Here is a 16268-nt window from a genome sequence, read left to right as displayed (position 1 = left end):
CTGTGTAAATATTGACCGAGCTCTAAGCAACAAAAGCAAAAATACAGAGATTTCAAGAAGCAGTAAATACTTTAGAAAAGGAACAAATTCCTTTGTTTCTGGGCTGAACCATAGGCATTCAAGGTGACATTGGCAGTTTCTCCATTAAACGACTGGTGGAAACTTCCAAAGCTTATTTAAGCTTATTTTCAATTTTTCTTTTTCTGTTTAGTCACAACATTTGAAAATTCCTACTGTTTTCATCCTCAATCTTGGGCGTGTGTTTTATTTATATATATATTTCCGTGCAAACTCTGTATCTGTGGTTTTTCCTCCTAGTCACATTGCAGTGTCACTTGCAACACCAAACTCTTCGGGGGAAAGCCCACTTGCTGCGCTACTTCTCCAAACTATTTTCAAGTTAAACAAAGCATCTTCCAGGCCAGAAACCCAAATCACTTAGTGCCTTCCCTCAGATAGAAATTCCCCGGAGTCTCCGTTGCTGAGCGCCCTGCAGGAGTAGGGAGCGCTGGCGTTATAAACAAACATGGCCCAGGGTGGGCGGCCTGCAAAAATAACGTATGAGGAGGCAGGGTAAATAGTTTACATCTCCTTCAGCCTCTGGGTTGTGTCATGGGGCTGCTAGTTGAAACGAGGCAATCTGCCACGGCCCAAAATATGCATCTCGGGAACAGGAGGAGGGATTTCTGGTGCAATGGAGAGGCCGTGCCTTTAACTACTCCTTCTGGTGAAAGCTGGTTTCTACCAACGTCCCAGCAAGCATCCGGCTGAGGCCTGGTCTGGCCAAAGAGCATCCATGTTGGGCATCAGGAATTTCAGATACTGTGTCCCATTTTTCTCTGCAAAGTACAATCGGGGAAGGAGTCATTTGCTTGTGATTCCTATTCTTATGCACTGTAAAACATAAAAAGTGAATTGTATATCCAAGCCATGAGAGTACAGTGTATGCCATCTGTCCTTTCCTGCCTATGTGATAGCTGCCTGTCCAGCATCAAAGGGGGACAAAGATGCTTTAGAAATATTTAGATGTTTAGAAGTCCAGTTAATGATTGTTTTTATGTAAAGTAAGAGTCTAAGTTATGAGTAGAGAAGAGTTAGGTGACTAGGCTTTGGCAGCTCAAAGAGGAGAGGAACCCTACCCTAAATCCTCATACCTCTAATTCTGCTTTGTTTACAATTTAAGTCAGATATAAGTCTGATCTTTGGAGCTTATTGACATTTAGATTTCCATTCATTTATTTATTTAATAATCCTTACAGTCTAGGGAAGCCCTAGCCCATGTGATTTGGGAATGGAAGATGAAGAGGTCCCTCAAGAAATGGCAAAGAACATTTTTTGGGGGGGTTACACGACACGGGGATGACACCTGCTCATGCCTGCTGGCTGAGGAATTTGGAAAGAGGTGTTGCTTCTGGAAAGAAGAGCTCCCTAGTTAGGAGTCACTGTTGTATGGAAGTGGAGCCCATTGTCCGTATCCTAATTGCCAAGGTTTCAGGTGTTCGTAAGCATTGCTAATTGCTTGAGTGCATTGTGTTCTCTCTCTTCTCTTTGAGTGAATCCCTGGAAAGCTTTCATTTAGATGAAGCTAAGTGTCAGTCTCTTAAAATCACTGATCTAGCTTGATTGAGGAAAGGCTTCCCTCCTCACCTGTCAGACAGTCAGTCCCGTAACGTGACTTGGGAGTGTTTGGTGAAGATCCTCTTTTGAAGGAGTATGGAGTTGCCCTTCACCTCAGAAAGGTGTCATGGTTGAAAAGGGAACACCAGCAGGATGATCATTTGCTGTAGGGCAAACTATGCAATGGATAGCATATCCATGCAAAGAAAAATGAGGAGAGGCAAATTATTTGGGGGAAGAGGAAAAGATGGGAATTCTGTGTGTCCAACATCTTGCCTTGAAATCCCAACCCTACGAGGTGCCAGCAAAACTAACAGTGTAAAGCCAGGATTTTGTTATCTATCTTCAGGGCTTTTAAAGGGGTCAAGATTTACAGTCATTTAAGGCAAATTTTCTAACACGTCTGTTTTGTAAATAATTCTCCTCAGCTCTCCCCAGTATCTCTGGGAGATGTTTGGCCTGTGGTACATTGGTTAAAAGGAGTTTTTCAGTGTGTGGCTTTTTTTTTCTTATTCATGTAGTTTAAAAGGTCTCTGAAGGAAGCATACAAAAAATCAGAGAACAAATCTGTTTTGCTGGACTTTTCTGTATTTGCGTAAGAAATACAATATGCAGGCAGAGTAACTTGATTGTGCTGGTTTCTTGTAAGCATGTCTGAAAAGCATGCTTTTTTTCACTTTTAAATTGGCAGTATTTTGGTTTGAGCTATTCTAATAGAATGATCTATACAAAGTGCATCTGGTCCTTGCTAGAAGTGTGCTGAGCTCCATTTTGCCACCACTATTATGTGCAGAAACTGAATTTGCCTTTGGCAGAAACAAAAGCTCCTGAGAGTGCTAAGAGGGCATAATTTTGCAGGGAAGGGAAAAAGTGGTCTTAAAACACTTGGTCAATATTATTGCTAAACCTGAAAACATTTTTTACTAGTGAAGGGAATTAGCAATAGGATATAGAACGCTATTGTTCCTAATAATGTCTTATGAAATGGGTGTGAGGTTTTAAAGTCAAGGATTTTGACTTCTTACCAATTCTCCCCAATATTTCTCATTGGATAATGAATGAGAAAACCAAAAGGGGACCCTGCAAATCCATTACAGTGCATTCCGGACTTGGTTTCACCTTCAATTTCAACAGCATAACTCAGTTTATTTTCAGTGTGAGCTGAGGTTTAATTGAGAAACAATCTACTATTACTTAAATACACATTTTTTTAATTGACTTTCTCTAACTGATGGAGAGAAAGCAACAGTAATTCTGTGGGTGCACAATCTTGTCTTGAAATCCTGGCCCTAGGTGGTGGTGGCAAAGCTAACAATGCAAAGCCAGGATTTTGTTATCTAGATTCAGGGTTTTTAAAGGGGTGAAGATTTAAGATCATGTACAAACAGTTTGCAGAAATCACTGATTTCTCTGCTGAAACATAACCAGCTTTGGAATTTAATCAGCTCAATTTAATAACTTAATTGACTGTGCTGTTGAGGATAAAACTGAAGAAGTGTATGTGTGTGTGTGTTTTATGCCGAATGTATCACATCCTACTGAAACTGCAGCAGGCAGGATGTAGAATAAATTATAAAGTGCTAATTCAGTTATTTTTGTATTTAACTATTCTTGTTTGGGATACTTTTAAATGGATATCTGATGCCCTTTCTTTAAGTATACCTTCCAGGCTTTGTTGATTTATGTCATTTATGTTCATAGAAAAAATTCTGGTGCTGGATAACAAAAATATGTAGTTGATTATACTTTTTTTTTTTTTTTCCCTCTTGGAGTGCATTCTAGACTGTTTTGAACATAAATATCTTAACCTTATTCTGTCAAATAAGTATTGCAAGGCTCATTCCTGCTTGTGTAGTGTTGGGTTGAGGTTCACATTTTACTCATGCTAAGAGACAGGTTTTTTAAACTACAATTTTAAGTTGACTTCTAAGATAAAGCTAACAGAGTTTATATGATGTTTTCCCCAACTTTACACCCTCTTATTTTTCTTGCTACAACTGGGCAGATGAAGCTCAGAACTCAGTTCCTAAATAGGATACTACAACCGTAGCTCACTATCAATTTGGCAAACATTAGTCATAATTTCAGCTGAATTTCCGACTGGCATTCTTGTTTTTCTGCCGTCTGTTTTATGTGTAATTTGTGTCTGTGAACAAAGTAGGCATTGCAGATATAAGGATATGTAAGTGGAATATTCTAAGGAAATAATTTTTGAGTCAGATTTGTTAATTACTTATAATCTAACTATGGTATATTTTACAGAAGAAAGCTATTAAAACTAATGTATTTTCTGATACCGCATTTAGCAACATGTTAATGTTCACATTGATTTTCTGCTGAATGCATGTCTAAATCTTTTAATTTAGTTTCCTTGGACACAATGATAACTGAAGGTAAAAAATGTATATTCTGTGCAGAGGTTGATCAACTTGTTATTTTATTTATTTATTTATTTTTATTGTTTTTCCCCAGCTTGGGCATGGAGGTGAGACTGCTTCATTAGCACATAGAGGTGGTACTTGTGTCTACCACCCTCAGTCTAAGGTGAAGCTACTTTGGAAAGAAGACTAGTGTAGAAATACAAATTATGTATGTGAGTGAATTTATATAGTGATCGCATTCATCCTTAAAAACGTGTTTTATCCTTTTCCTTTTCCGCCTGGCTGCAGCTCAGTGATGTTGGTTGGTTGACCCAGCAGGGTCCCCACCCAGGAAGGGGCTTTAGAAAATCGTTCCTCTATTGCAGAGTTGAGTAGGGAATTCATTTAGCATTGCTGCATTAAATGAGCAGCAATAAGAAATACAAGCTGGCAGCGAGTAATTTCAGATGACTTTATAGGAAAATAATACTCCCTGTGCATATTTACAGAATATCCAAATAGATTTTCTTGTTCCTTAGCAAAGGTTGACCAGACCAATGATCAGGCTGTGTAGCACGGAGACAACCTCCTATTTGTCAGAGATTTGACCACCAACACATTCTTTAAGAATTCTGCTATTTTATAGAAGAAAGCTGACTTGTTATTATATTATTTTACCCTATATTTGGCATCTACTCCCTTATATATTCAGATGGAAATTGTTGCACAATTCATGCATTTAGTTATGTTAACAGTGTTTATAGTGACTTACGGTACATTACGCTAATGAAGAAGTTTAGTTTTACATCTTTACCTAGCTATAAAATAAACTATTTTATACAAATGAGAAGTTGAAAACTTGTGAAAATATTTTTCTTTCTCTGTGAAATTACACAGCATCTCAGCTTGAAACACATATTTGCTATAGGCCCCTTGTTCTTGTGACTTGGATTATTTTTAGAGATTGAGTGGACCTTAAAGAAATTAAATTCATCAGGATGACAATTTCCATCTTTCTTAAAATATCTAAAAAGAAGAAAAGGGAAAGAAAAATCTAATTTTGATTATTTATTTCATATCTGTGGAGAGCCACTGTCTTTTAATTTCATGTGAGGAGCCATGCTATTGTATTTTGTTGGCATTAGTTGCAACTTTTCATTGGCTTTCATTGAGGTCGAGGCTTCTAATTAAATTTTAGTGGGCTAATGAAAGCTCAGTAAACTTCAGATTGGATCTCAGCTGAAATCCATAGAACACAGCCTGTGTTCTCCTGCTTCTGTCTACTATGAAAAGTGTACACAAGCTGCTTTCCTTTCTTGTAAGGAAGGGATAGCTGCACAAAAAATGCAGGCTGAGTCTTACTTAGTGGGAGTCCAACACTTTTTTCCCCACAGTACAGTCAGCTAAGATTTTAATGATGTTTTGAGTTACTGCTGAATGCTGTTGAAATGCGTTGTGTCAGACAGTCACAACTGTGGGGATTAGCTAGCAGTTACTTAAGTCCACTAGTATTGCACACAGACGGATGTACAAACTGTGATTCTAACTCATCCATGCAAGACATTCCCTCCAAAGAGGTAAATATTATGGTTTCTTACATACCGACATGGTATACTTAATATGGCATAATTTAAGTAGAATTCATGGTCCGTATTGCATGTGCTTTTAAATGGGTATAAAAGTCGGGCAGGGCAACAAAGGCTGAGAAAGGAGTGGAGTTCAGATGGTTTTGACATAAATATTTAAGGAATTGGTGAGAAAACAAGTGAGAGAAAGGGGGAAGAGATCAGCGAGCTTGTACAAGGAAAGCAAGAGGAGTGAAGGGCTGGAAGAGTGATGAGGTTGTAGACGAAAAGAGACGAAAAGCAGGTGAGGAAGAAACAGACTAGGAAAATGTAAGTTGGTGCAGGGGAAATAAGTTGTTGCAAAGAAACTTACTTGATTTATTTACAAGAAAACTCAGTGAAGAAAAAGTATCCAAACATATTCTGGATATATGTATGTTTTTTTTTTTTTAAAAGGACAGAGAAAAAGGAAGAAGTGCTTAAAACATTCTGGATCAAAGGAGGCTGAGGGAAGGCAGGAACTTAAAATATGAAAAAGAGTAATTTGAAGAAGAGAACAATAAATTATAGAATCATAGAACATTTTGGGTTGGAAGGAACCTTATAGGTCATCTAGTTCAACCCCCTAATGTTAATGCTTTTGGAAATGCTTTTATTTTTGAATGGTGTAAGACATGACACGTATTTTCCTTTTCAGAGTGGTAAAGAGGGCATGAGGAGTCTTTCTGGCTATAGTTGGTACCACATGGATATGAGCACACATGCAATACACAATATTGCAAGTGGCTTCTCCCCAGTACAGTCCGTAATTGAGCTGTCTGGAGGATGGAGTGGCTGGATTTTTGCTTAGGGCTATCCTAGATGTGGTTATTGCTTTGGCTTGTTTCACAAGTCTGTTGATAAAGAGCAATTTTCATTTAAGAAGTTACTTAATACGTCTTTTATAGAGTTAGATGCATATGATAACAGTGTTATACCACAGATTTCTGTTCACTGTGCACATGTGAGCAGTGATTATGAGGACCACGGTTTTCATACTTGCATTGTATATACTGACTTTATTGTATCGTATAGTAGCAATATTTCTAATATTAAATAATTTCAATTTATTTTCAAATATTTAATTTTCCCAGCGATTGTTTCAGTGTAACTAACTCTTTGTTCCTCTGATTTGGAGCCCTCATGGGTTATTTATAGTTCAGCTTCCTTCAAAAGAATCTCCGCTGACTTGCAGTGAACTGGCCAAAGAGTGGGGATGCATGGCTTGCCTTCTCCCTGTACTTTTGCCTGTGTTTCCTTTTCCCGATGCCCTTATTCCTGGCAATTCCTCTTGGGTTCTTCTTTGTTGAACAGCAGGCAGAAGAATTAATGGAAAATAAAATGCTGTTTTGTCTACTGTTTTCCTCAGAGCAAGCAATTTACGGTACAACTGGTGTTATCATTTCAAGATTGTTGTTAGACTGTATGGTTACAATAGGCAGATATCCTCTGGCTCTGTCTCCTTTCTGTATTTCATTATCCTGTGCTGTATGTGGAGTTTCAGGCCGTTCAGGACAACCTGGATGGAGCAGGGGAAGAGTCTAAGAGACTATATGCTATTCTTGTGCCAATCCTTTAACAACAAAGGTTTCCATCTGCAAAGAAGAAACACTTTTAAAAGAACGTTATTGTTTGCATCAATGATTTGCAGGTGGGCAGGCTGCATCACAGAGCAACTGGGATGAGATCCCATAATTAGGTAGTCGTCACCTTGGGATGAGAACAGACATTCTGTATGTCATAGCCTCGCTGCTGTGTTATGCTTCTTTGTTTCCCTCTTTCTTTCTTTGTACCTGAATGCGAGCATGCAAGCTAGTTCTTATTTTGGCTTCACAACAAAGCTCAGTGAAAGCACGTTCAAATGTTTAAATCATTTTAATGGCAGTGGGTATTCATCTTAAGAAAATTAAATCTGTGTGATCCCACTGAAGGCCAGAAGGATTTGTCTAGGGAAGGGTATGAGGTCATTTCAGGAGCATGAGGAACCACAAGTCCAGGAGAACACCTGCTTTAGGAATACCGTCGTTCTAATTCATTTGGGCTTGCCTGCAAGCTGGGATCACCCATATAAATCTATCAGACCCTGCTTGGAGAACAGTCCCTTTACTCTATATTTATGGGAACATAACTCTCTTAATCTCTGTGCCGTAGTCTTTACTATCATATGATGAAACTGAATATTTTTATTGACCCTATTGTGTAGTGCCAGTGGACCTGAATAGGAGAAGTGATACCAGAGAGAGCATAAAAGGAGTTTCTTTTCTTTTTAGATGGGCATAAGGGAGTTCAATATTACCAGAAAAATGGCTTTGAACAATGCTGATAAAGAAGAGGTTTAATGAGGTTGGGGTTGTTTGCGGAAAATTAGTCTGCATTAGGGTAATATTCCTTCAGGGAGCGTTTATAATGCCCGCAGGAATGTGGAGTGGGGGGGGGATAGGATTTCAGCGCAGCCTCGCAAGCTTTCAGCTGCCAACACACTGCGCACCTGCGTGTTCCCCAGGCTGACCTCCGAGCTGCCTTGAAAGGCGCTGGCATCTGGAAACACAAGGAAAGATCAGGTTTTTAATTGTTGTGACAAAAAAAAAATCCATCTTTTTCTCGACACGTAGAATGCCTTGCAGTTTGCATACTTTAAAGGGTATTGGAAACTATTTTGTGGTTACGCTTTTTAGTGGTTTGGTGCTTTTTTTTTTTTCATTTAATTTTCTTAAATTAATACCATAAAGATCTCAAAGAGATTTGACAAATAGATAAATAGTATTCAGTAAAAAAAAAAAAAAAAAAAGAAAAGAAAAGAAAAGGGAGTGGGGGGGCTAGTTGGCAAGACTCAGGAAAATAATTTCATACTCTATTGCTTATCTGGGCAAGAATGTTCTCCCTAGCAAGTGCAGATTCAGGCATGACAGGTTCAGCATTTATCTTCCTTGCAAAGGTCTGGGATAGCATCTCATTTTCAAATTGTATTGATGTGGAGATAAAATTTAAATACTGTTCTACAAGGATTTCCACTTTATGATGGTATACTTCAAAACTGTTATCTCTGGTAGTAACTTGCGAACTGTAAGTGCATGTAATTTGCATCGCTTGGAATTAACTGTTTTGTAATTACACTTTGATTTGTCTTCCTTTATCAGACATCTCAGAACGGTTAAGCTATGCTGCTTATGAACTTCCATGTCAGTAATTTTGCAGTATAAAATTGTGCTTATTAAATGCACGCATTTTCCTTTTTGGAATTTAAAAGTGACTCACTTTGGCATCTGTAGCTTATTTCTTGCAATCTAGTTAATTGAGTAGCTTCTCTGTTTATCTTCAAATGCAGATAAATGGCTTTCAGAGCAGTGTTTATAGCTTAATAGTTCCTGAAATAAGAGTCAACATTATCTCCTAGACTCTACCAGTCATAACTAATGATCCCTCTGCTTACACTGTTGAGCAAGTAAGGAGACACTGAACCCGGCAGAGAGCAAGGGCCCGGTGCAGTGGGAGGATAGTTTGTGTGTGATGGCGCCTAGCAGACAAGGCTTTCATGGCTCGCTAGTGTTAATTGGGAACCCAAATTTGTCCTCAGCCACCTCTAACCTCCTATCACTAAACTGTTCTTCTGCAAATATGGATGCAAACCCGCGGATAAGTTTATATCACACAGTAGTCTCGCTTCTGTCATTGTTTAAAGTAAATAAGATCTGTTTGCTCTGAGATTTGCTTCAGTTTTGTCCATTAGAGTACATTTTGCCACATAAAATCTCTGCAGATATTGGGGATATTTTTAATGTTCTAAACGGCATTGGCAGTGAGCCTAAAGGAGGCATTGTGTTGAGGGCTGAAAGAGGATGAGAAAATAATTAGGCAGCTGTCAATTACTGTATTTTGTGCTGGAGCTGTGTTTTTTATGACATTTTTAATGTATTAATGAAAGTAAGATGCCTCATATATATATATATATATATATATATATATATTTTTTTTTTTTTTCCTGACAAGCACTTTGGCATGGTTCCTGAATGTAGAGAGGTAGCCTTTCCTTTGTAATAGGGTTAAGTGCAAGCTTCAGGGAAAAAAGAGAGGGAAAAGGGGAAAAGAAAAGAAAAAAAAAAAAAAAAAAAAAAAAAGGAGTAGATTCAACACTCATGAGAAATGCTATATTATTATTACCTCTGGAACAAAAATTGCCTGTTTATCCATGAAATTTAAATAACAAAGCAACAATGCTTCATTGCCTCGAGCATAAATGGTCTTCTATACTTCTGCCAATTTCCCTATATGATCTTTCACCTCAGCTCTTCAACTTACAGGAAAGATATTTACTGGAAATTACAAATAGAGATGGTGAGAGGTCGATAGCTACTTGAAGAATTTCAGCCAGGACAAGGTTCTGGTTTTGGAAAGGCAATCGAGCAGCCAGCTTTTCCTGACTTCTGCTGAATTTTAACTGGTGCCATGTAAATCAGTCTCCATACCTAGTTCCTAGTCTCCACAGCCATCTAGTCCACCACTTTCAAAAGCTGATTAAACATAAACATTTAGGGGGGTGACCAGTTGGAAAAATAATTATATATAAAAGTTGTGCCTACATAAAGATTTTTTATCAGTCTCTATTATGCTTCAGCTTCCTTGTATTTCATTGTTTTTTCCAATCTTTTCCCTTTTTTTTTTTTTTTTTTTTTTTTTTTTTTAAATAAGTTTTGATCTTTGTTTTGGATGTTTATATGAAAAGGTGTGTGGATAACATAGGGTTAGCACTTGCTTTTAGGGTATGGAAAACTGTAGGTAAGTCCTCCTTCCTCCACACACACACTGGTAGAAGCTTTGGAGAAGCCACTGAATTTCTTTGTATTGAGATTTAATGATCTATTTTCAAATGACATGAGCTTGGGCTCTGATTCTTGGAGTTGAGAAGCCTGGGCTGCTAGTTGGACTTCCCTTCCCTTCCCTTCCCTTCCCTTCCCTTCCCTTCCCTTCCCTTCCCTTCCCTTCCCTTCCCTTCCCTTCCCTTCCCTTCCCTTCCCTTCCCTTCCCTTCCCTTCCCTTCCCTTCCCTTCCCTTCCCTTCCCTTCCCTTCCCTTCCCTTCCCTTCCCTCCAGCACAATGCAGAGCTTTTCCCCCTGGGAAGCCTGGGCTCACGTGTGAAGTTGAGCTGAGCCATGAGCTAACCGGATGAATAAACCTGTGACCTTTGGGTCCTCATTCCCTAGCTGTAAAATGAGATGTAACTGGGGAGCATGGGTAGGGGTGAGAGAGGAGGGCTGCTTTGCATCATTTTGGTTGTTTTAGACTTACCACATTATATATAAACCTCATGAAGTTTAAAGCAAATTGGCTTTGTAATTCGTTTCAGAATCTGTGTGTATCCTAATTTTAGGAGGAGGAGTCTGAAAGCACGGAAATGATGGTAGAAGAGGCCAAAAGGCAGGGGAGGCCTCCTTCCTTCACATGCAGCTATCCCAGTAACAGTAAAAAAAATAATAAGAAAAAGGCAACAAGCGGGAAGCTCTCAGAGAGATGAACAGGAGGAGTGTGATGGCTGCGAGGAACACCACCGCAAAGTTCAAGCAGTTTTGAGCCAGCCCATCTCACGAAATTGCCTTGGTAGAGGAATATATGTCATGTATCTCTTATACATGGTGCACATGATCTTGTTAGCATATACCAGTGGTTCTCTAAAGTAGGGATGCAGCTGGAACACACCAGATGATATGGAGGAATTAAAATACAAACATCACCTCTGATAGCAGAGAGTAGTCTGCTAGTATTGAATAGCTTGAAGAAAGTGTGGATAAGATTGTTTAAAAAAAAAAAAAAAAAGAAAAGAGAGGATTTCCAAGAGTAAAATAAACAAACAAATAAATAAATAAATATTTTAAAAAGGAAATGTATTTGGTTTATTTTTTGTTGTATAAAGTCTTGTTTCTTACCTTCTCCTCTATAGATCACATTGAATATCCAGATACTTACCTTTAATTGTTGCACTAGGAATTGTACTGCTTTCACTCAGCATCCTGACAAGGGAGCCCTTCTGCACAAAGTCAATTGAAAATTTGGATAGTTCCTGATTAGTTTTGAACATTTTCTCTGAGGAATATAACTCTTCTAAAACATATATTTTATCTAAAGAAAATAAACTTTTTTTTTCTTTCTTTCTTTATTTTTTTTTAATAATCCCATTGATAAGTAGCAACAGCAATAAACTTTCCAACAAGAAATTGGATACATCATTTTCAAAAGGTCAGATATCTCATATTTTTGTTACAGTTTCCAAACTTGGAATTAGACTAGATAACAATGGAGAGGAAATTAAAGTATCATTTTGTGGAGAAAAGCGTTTAAGTAGAAAATCCCATGAGCATATTATGAATGCAACATCTCATGTTTATGGCTTAATATCAAAAAGAAAAAAAAAAAGTTGATAAGAAACAGTATCTATAAGTCAGCTCCAACAGTTATATAATAACTTGGAAATGGTGGATGTTATATGAAGGAGGTATTGTGTATTAAATGACTGTTATATTAGATGCCTATTACAAGATTCTTTCTCCTTGTGTTAGAGTTAAAATCTAAGTTCTTCCCAGGATGTGAAAAAATCAATAACCTGTGACCGTTGTTTTCTTTTTAAATAATATTTTTTGTTAAATATATTTGCAGATCACAACTGCAGGGTATTTTTAATACTAGTTATCCTATAAATATCAGGATAATTGATTGTTCTCAACTATCGTGCCTCCATCTTGGAGTTAAATATTTGCTGTCTTTCCGACAAGGGACCAGATTTTCCTTCTTTTTGCATATAGTTCTTGTTAAGTTTCCTACTTTTTTTTTTTTTTTTTTTTCTTTTTTGGTGTCATGCTCTAAAAAGCTAGGTATCCTAGCAGTGACTTGAAGACCTCTTTGGTGGCCCCTTCTCTTAAAAAACAATAATAATTAAAAAAAAAAAATAACAAAAAAATAACACACACACAAAACAAAATAGAGAGCAGATCCCTGCCATCTGTTTTAATTAAAATCTCTTCTCCAGTGGCATTTTTTATTTTGCCTACAAGGTAAACCACAAGAAGCCTAAAAGCCATCAGCCCTTCTCTTGATTGTACTGACTGGAGACCTTGTGTTGAGCTAGATAAATGAGCGACTGTGGTGTATCCCTGGCTCAGGCAGACCCAATTTAAAGGGAGCTGGGGAGCGAAAGGGGAGCACCAGTGTGCATTTCACGTCCTAACTTTGGAACCTGCTTGTAGCCATCTGGAAATAGTTACAAATCCTGTATTGCTCAATGTCTCTATTTTATTTGTAATTCCAGGCTTTTCTTTTTCTTTCACCTTTCTACTGTCATATCCTATGCGGCCTGAATATTGCTTTGTGCCTGGTTGAAATAACATTGTTTGCCAGCTTACAATCAAAGGGAGTGCTGAGAAAAACAGCTGAGCTGCATTAGGCAGAGGCAGCCTGGACTGCATTTCTTTGCTGCCGAATAACACACCACAGGTGCAGGATTAGCCCAGCGCACGGTGCTGTGTTTTCTTAGCTTGAGCCCCCTGAACCACGCTCTGCCTCCTCACATGACTCTCATCTTCGGGGAATCTGGCAGCTATGTAGCGAGCCCACAGAAACTGCCTGTAAGTAGATGGCTTAGCATTCCAGCTCACAAAGCGCTTTTTTTCCCCCCTTCCGTTTTCTTCTTCTTCTTTTTTTTTTTTTTTCCTTTTTCTTTACTATTTAATTTATTTTTTTTTAAGAGTGATTTAAAGAGAAAAAAAAAAAAAAAAGAACAATGAAGTTTTGCTGAGAGGTTATAGGGGAAAATGTGTGATTGGGGGGAAATAAAAAAGGCAGCTTAGCTGGAGTAAGGCATGGCAGTGTGGGGCTGTCCCGTGGGGCAGCAGGCAGCCTGCTGCTTGCTACGTGCCTCTTCTCTCTGCTCTTCTATGGCCATGGTGTGCCAGGGGCATTTTGTGTTTGAAGGTTGTGTTGCATCCTTCTGGGGAGTTGTCCTAAAGATCTGCAAACGCTTAGGTGCTTTTTTTCTCAGTTTAGGTTTAAGGAGAGAGGTGGTATATTTCCAGAGAAAATACTGCAGCTAAAACAAAAGATTTCCCGTTCTTCTTTTAGTGAAGAAGAGATTTTTAGAAGTCCTAATACTTGTCATTCAGCCTGACAATTTAAGAGGGAATATCCTTTAGATTAATCTCTGCTTTTGAAATTAATTTAAAAGTAAGGTGTTTGTTTTTTTGTTTTTTTTTAGTGATAACGATCAAGTTTGATGCCAACTTTGCATTTTGAGCATAAATTGTAGAGTCGGGACTGGTTATAGCCTCAGCAATAGGCACCTTTCTGTCTAATTTTAAAGTTATGATGGCAGTGTATAACACAAGTGTATGTTGGTACTTATTAAAATCAGCATCTATTCTATACATTTTAAACAGTAATTAACAGGAGAAATACCAAAATAATTAAAAGAAATGTATTTTTTTCTCGCAGAGCTTGTTTTCATCACTGTTCATATATAGCTGGGTGCTGAAAAAGACCTGTTTTACACTCATCCAGAATTGTTTCTTGCTTCAAACTCTATAGAAAATGTTTAAGAAAAGGTAGTCACACAACTCTTAAAATGTTTGTTCAAGGAGCTGTGCATGTGGGATGCCAGTTCTAGTGGTGCTCGCAATAAACGTTTCTTCCTTAGACTCATATTCATGTGGCCATGTTAAAAAAACAAGCCTACCAAACCCAGTGAGCCTGACAGCACAATCCCTATCTTCCGGAGGTGGCTGTGTGTGGCAGCCTGCCAGAGGGGACCGACTGATGCTTTGGTGGCAGTGCCATCAGGGGTGGATGGCACGTGCAGATGAGCTCAGCAGATGCTCTGAAGTGTGCAGACAGGGAAATGCTTTTTAGGCTGCTCAAACACTTTGGGAAAACCATAGCGCTTACGTCTGTGGTCAGAATTGATTATTGTTGTTTCACGCATGCAATTAATTTTGGTTTGCAATAGAGATGCCTTCCACCCCCCTTTAAATGGCTTTATTTGTTTTCTGTCAAACTGAATAAGTCAATGGCATTTTATGTTGCTTTCAGCCGTGTTTGCAGAAGAAAAGTTTTGTGCCTCAGTCCTCCTTCTCAAACACAAAGATCTTCTTCATTGCGTACTACTTCTATCCATGCAGCTCAGACCCCTATTCAGTGTGTGTGGTTGGGCCAACAGTAGCAGCAGTCAGTTCAGTTCGCTCTCTGCTCTGGCAGCTGAACAGTACAAGAATTTATCCTGTCACTTGTTCAATTACTTCAAACACCGCCTGGCCTGGTGACTTGGCAGGGTGGCATTTGCCTTGGGGTAGAAAAAGTCTTGCAGATACTCGAGTGCTTCATTCAGCAAAATTGAGTTGGTGAGTGTGTCATAACCACATGTGATTTAGGGGTGTTGATGGCATTTACCCCTGAGAAACGATCAAAACATACTAGTGCTTGCTTCAGCTACCAAATAATCTGCCCTCCTGGTAGGTAGATAAGCACTTGATGGACATTCGTACATGACATTAAACTAGGAGGAGCTGTTGACTCCCTTGAGGGTGGAGAGGCCTTGCAAAGAGACCTTGACAAATCAGAGGGCTGGGCAATCACCAACAATGTAAAGTTTAATAAGGGCAAGTGCTGGATTCTGCACTTAGGATGGGGCAACCCTGGCTATATGTACGGTTTGGGGGATGAGAGGCTGGAGAGCAGCCCCACAAAAAGGGATCTGTGGATTCTGGTTGACGGCAAGTTGAACATGAGACAGCAGTGTGCCCTGGCAGCCAGGAGGGCCACCTATCCTCTGGGGTGCATCAAGGCACAGCACTGCTAGTTGGTCGAGAGAAGGGATTGCCCCATTCTGCTCTGGTGCAGCCTCACCTCAAGTACCATGTGCAGTTCTGGGCACGGTACAAAAAGGACATAGAACTGTTAGAATGTCCAAAGGAGGGCTACAAAGATGGTGAAGGGTCTAGAGAGGAAAGTGTATGAAGATCAGTTGAAGTATGTTGGTTTGTTCAGCCCAGAGCAGAGCAGGCTAAGGGGAGGCCTCATGGCGGCCTGCAGCTCCCTCACGAGGGGAGCAGAGGGGCAGGTGCTGAGCTCTGCTCTCTGGGGACAGCAACAGGACCCGAGGGAACGGCATGGAGCTGGGACAGGGGAGGGTCAGGCTGGGGGTTAGGGAAAGGTTCTGCACCCAGAAGGTGGTAAGGCACTGGGGCAGGCTCCCCAGGAAAGTGGTCACAGCACCAAGCCTGCTGTAGTTCAAGAAGTTTTTGGACAATGCTCTCAGACATGTGGTCTGATTTTTGGGTACTCCTGTGTGGATCCAGGAGTTGGACTCAGTGATCCTTGTGGGTCCCTTCCAACTCAGGATATTCTGTGATTCTATAGAATCATTTAGGTTGGAAAAGTGCCTCAAGATCACCAAGTCCAATCATCAGCCTGACCTACTGAATCCCATCGCTAAAACATGTCCTTAAAAAATGCCATTAAAAATAGCACATGCTTATGCTATAAGGTAGTTATATAACAGCTACTTCTTCTTCTTGTGATCTCTACGCAATTCATTAAGAGAAGTGACAGGGAACAATTACATGGCAGGATTGAAACAGGAGTTTGAGAGCTACGGAAAAGGTTGTTCTCTGGGCTGATCCGAAGGTATGTCACATCTACTGAGGAACAGCCA

This window comes from Aythya fuligula, chromosome 4 (genome assembly GCF_009819795.1).
Source record: "Aythya fuligula isolate bAytFul2 chromosome 4, bAytFul2.pri, whole genome shotgun sequence".
In the NCBI taxonomy this organism is placed as follows: Eukaryota; Metazoa; Chordata; class Aves; order Anseriformes; family Anatidae; genus Aythya; species Aythya fuligula.
This window is presented reverse-complemented; position numbering follows the sequence as displayed.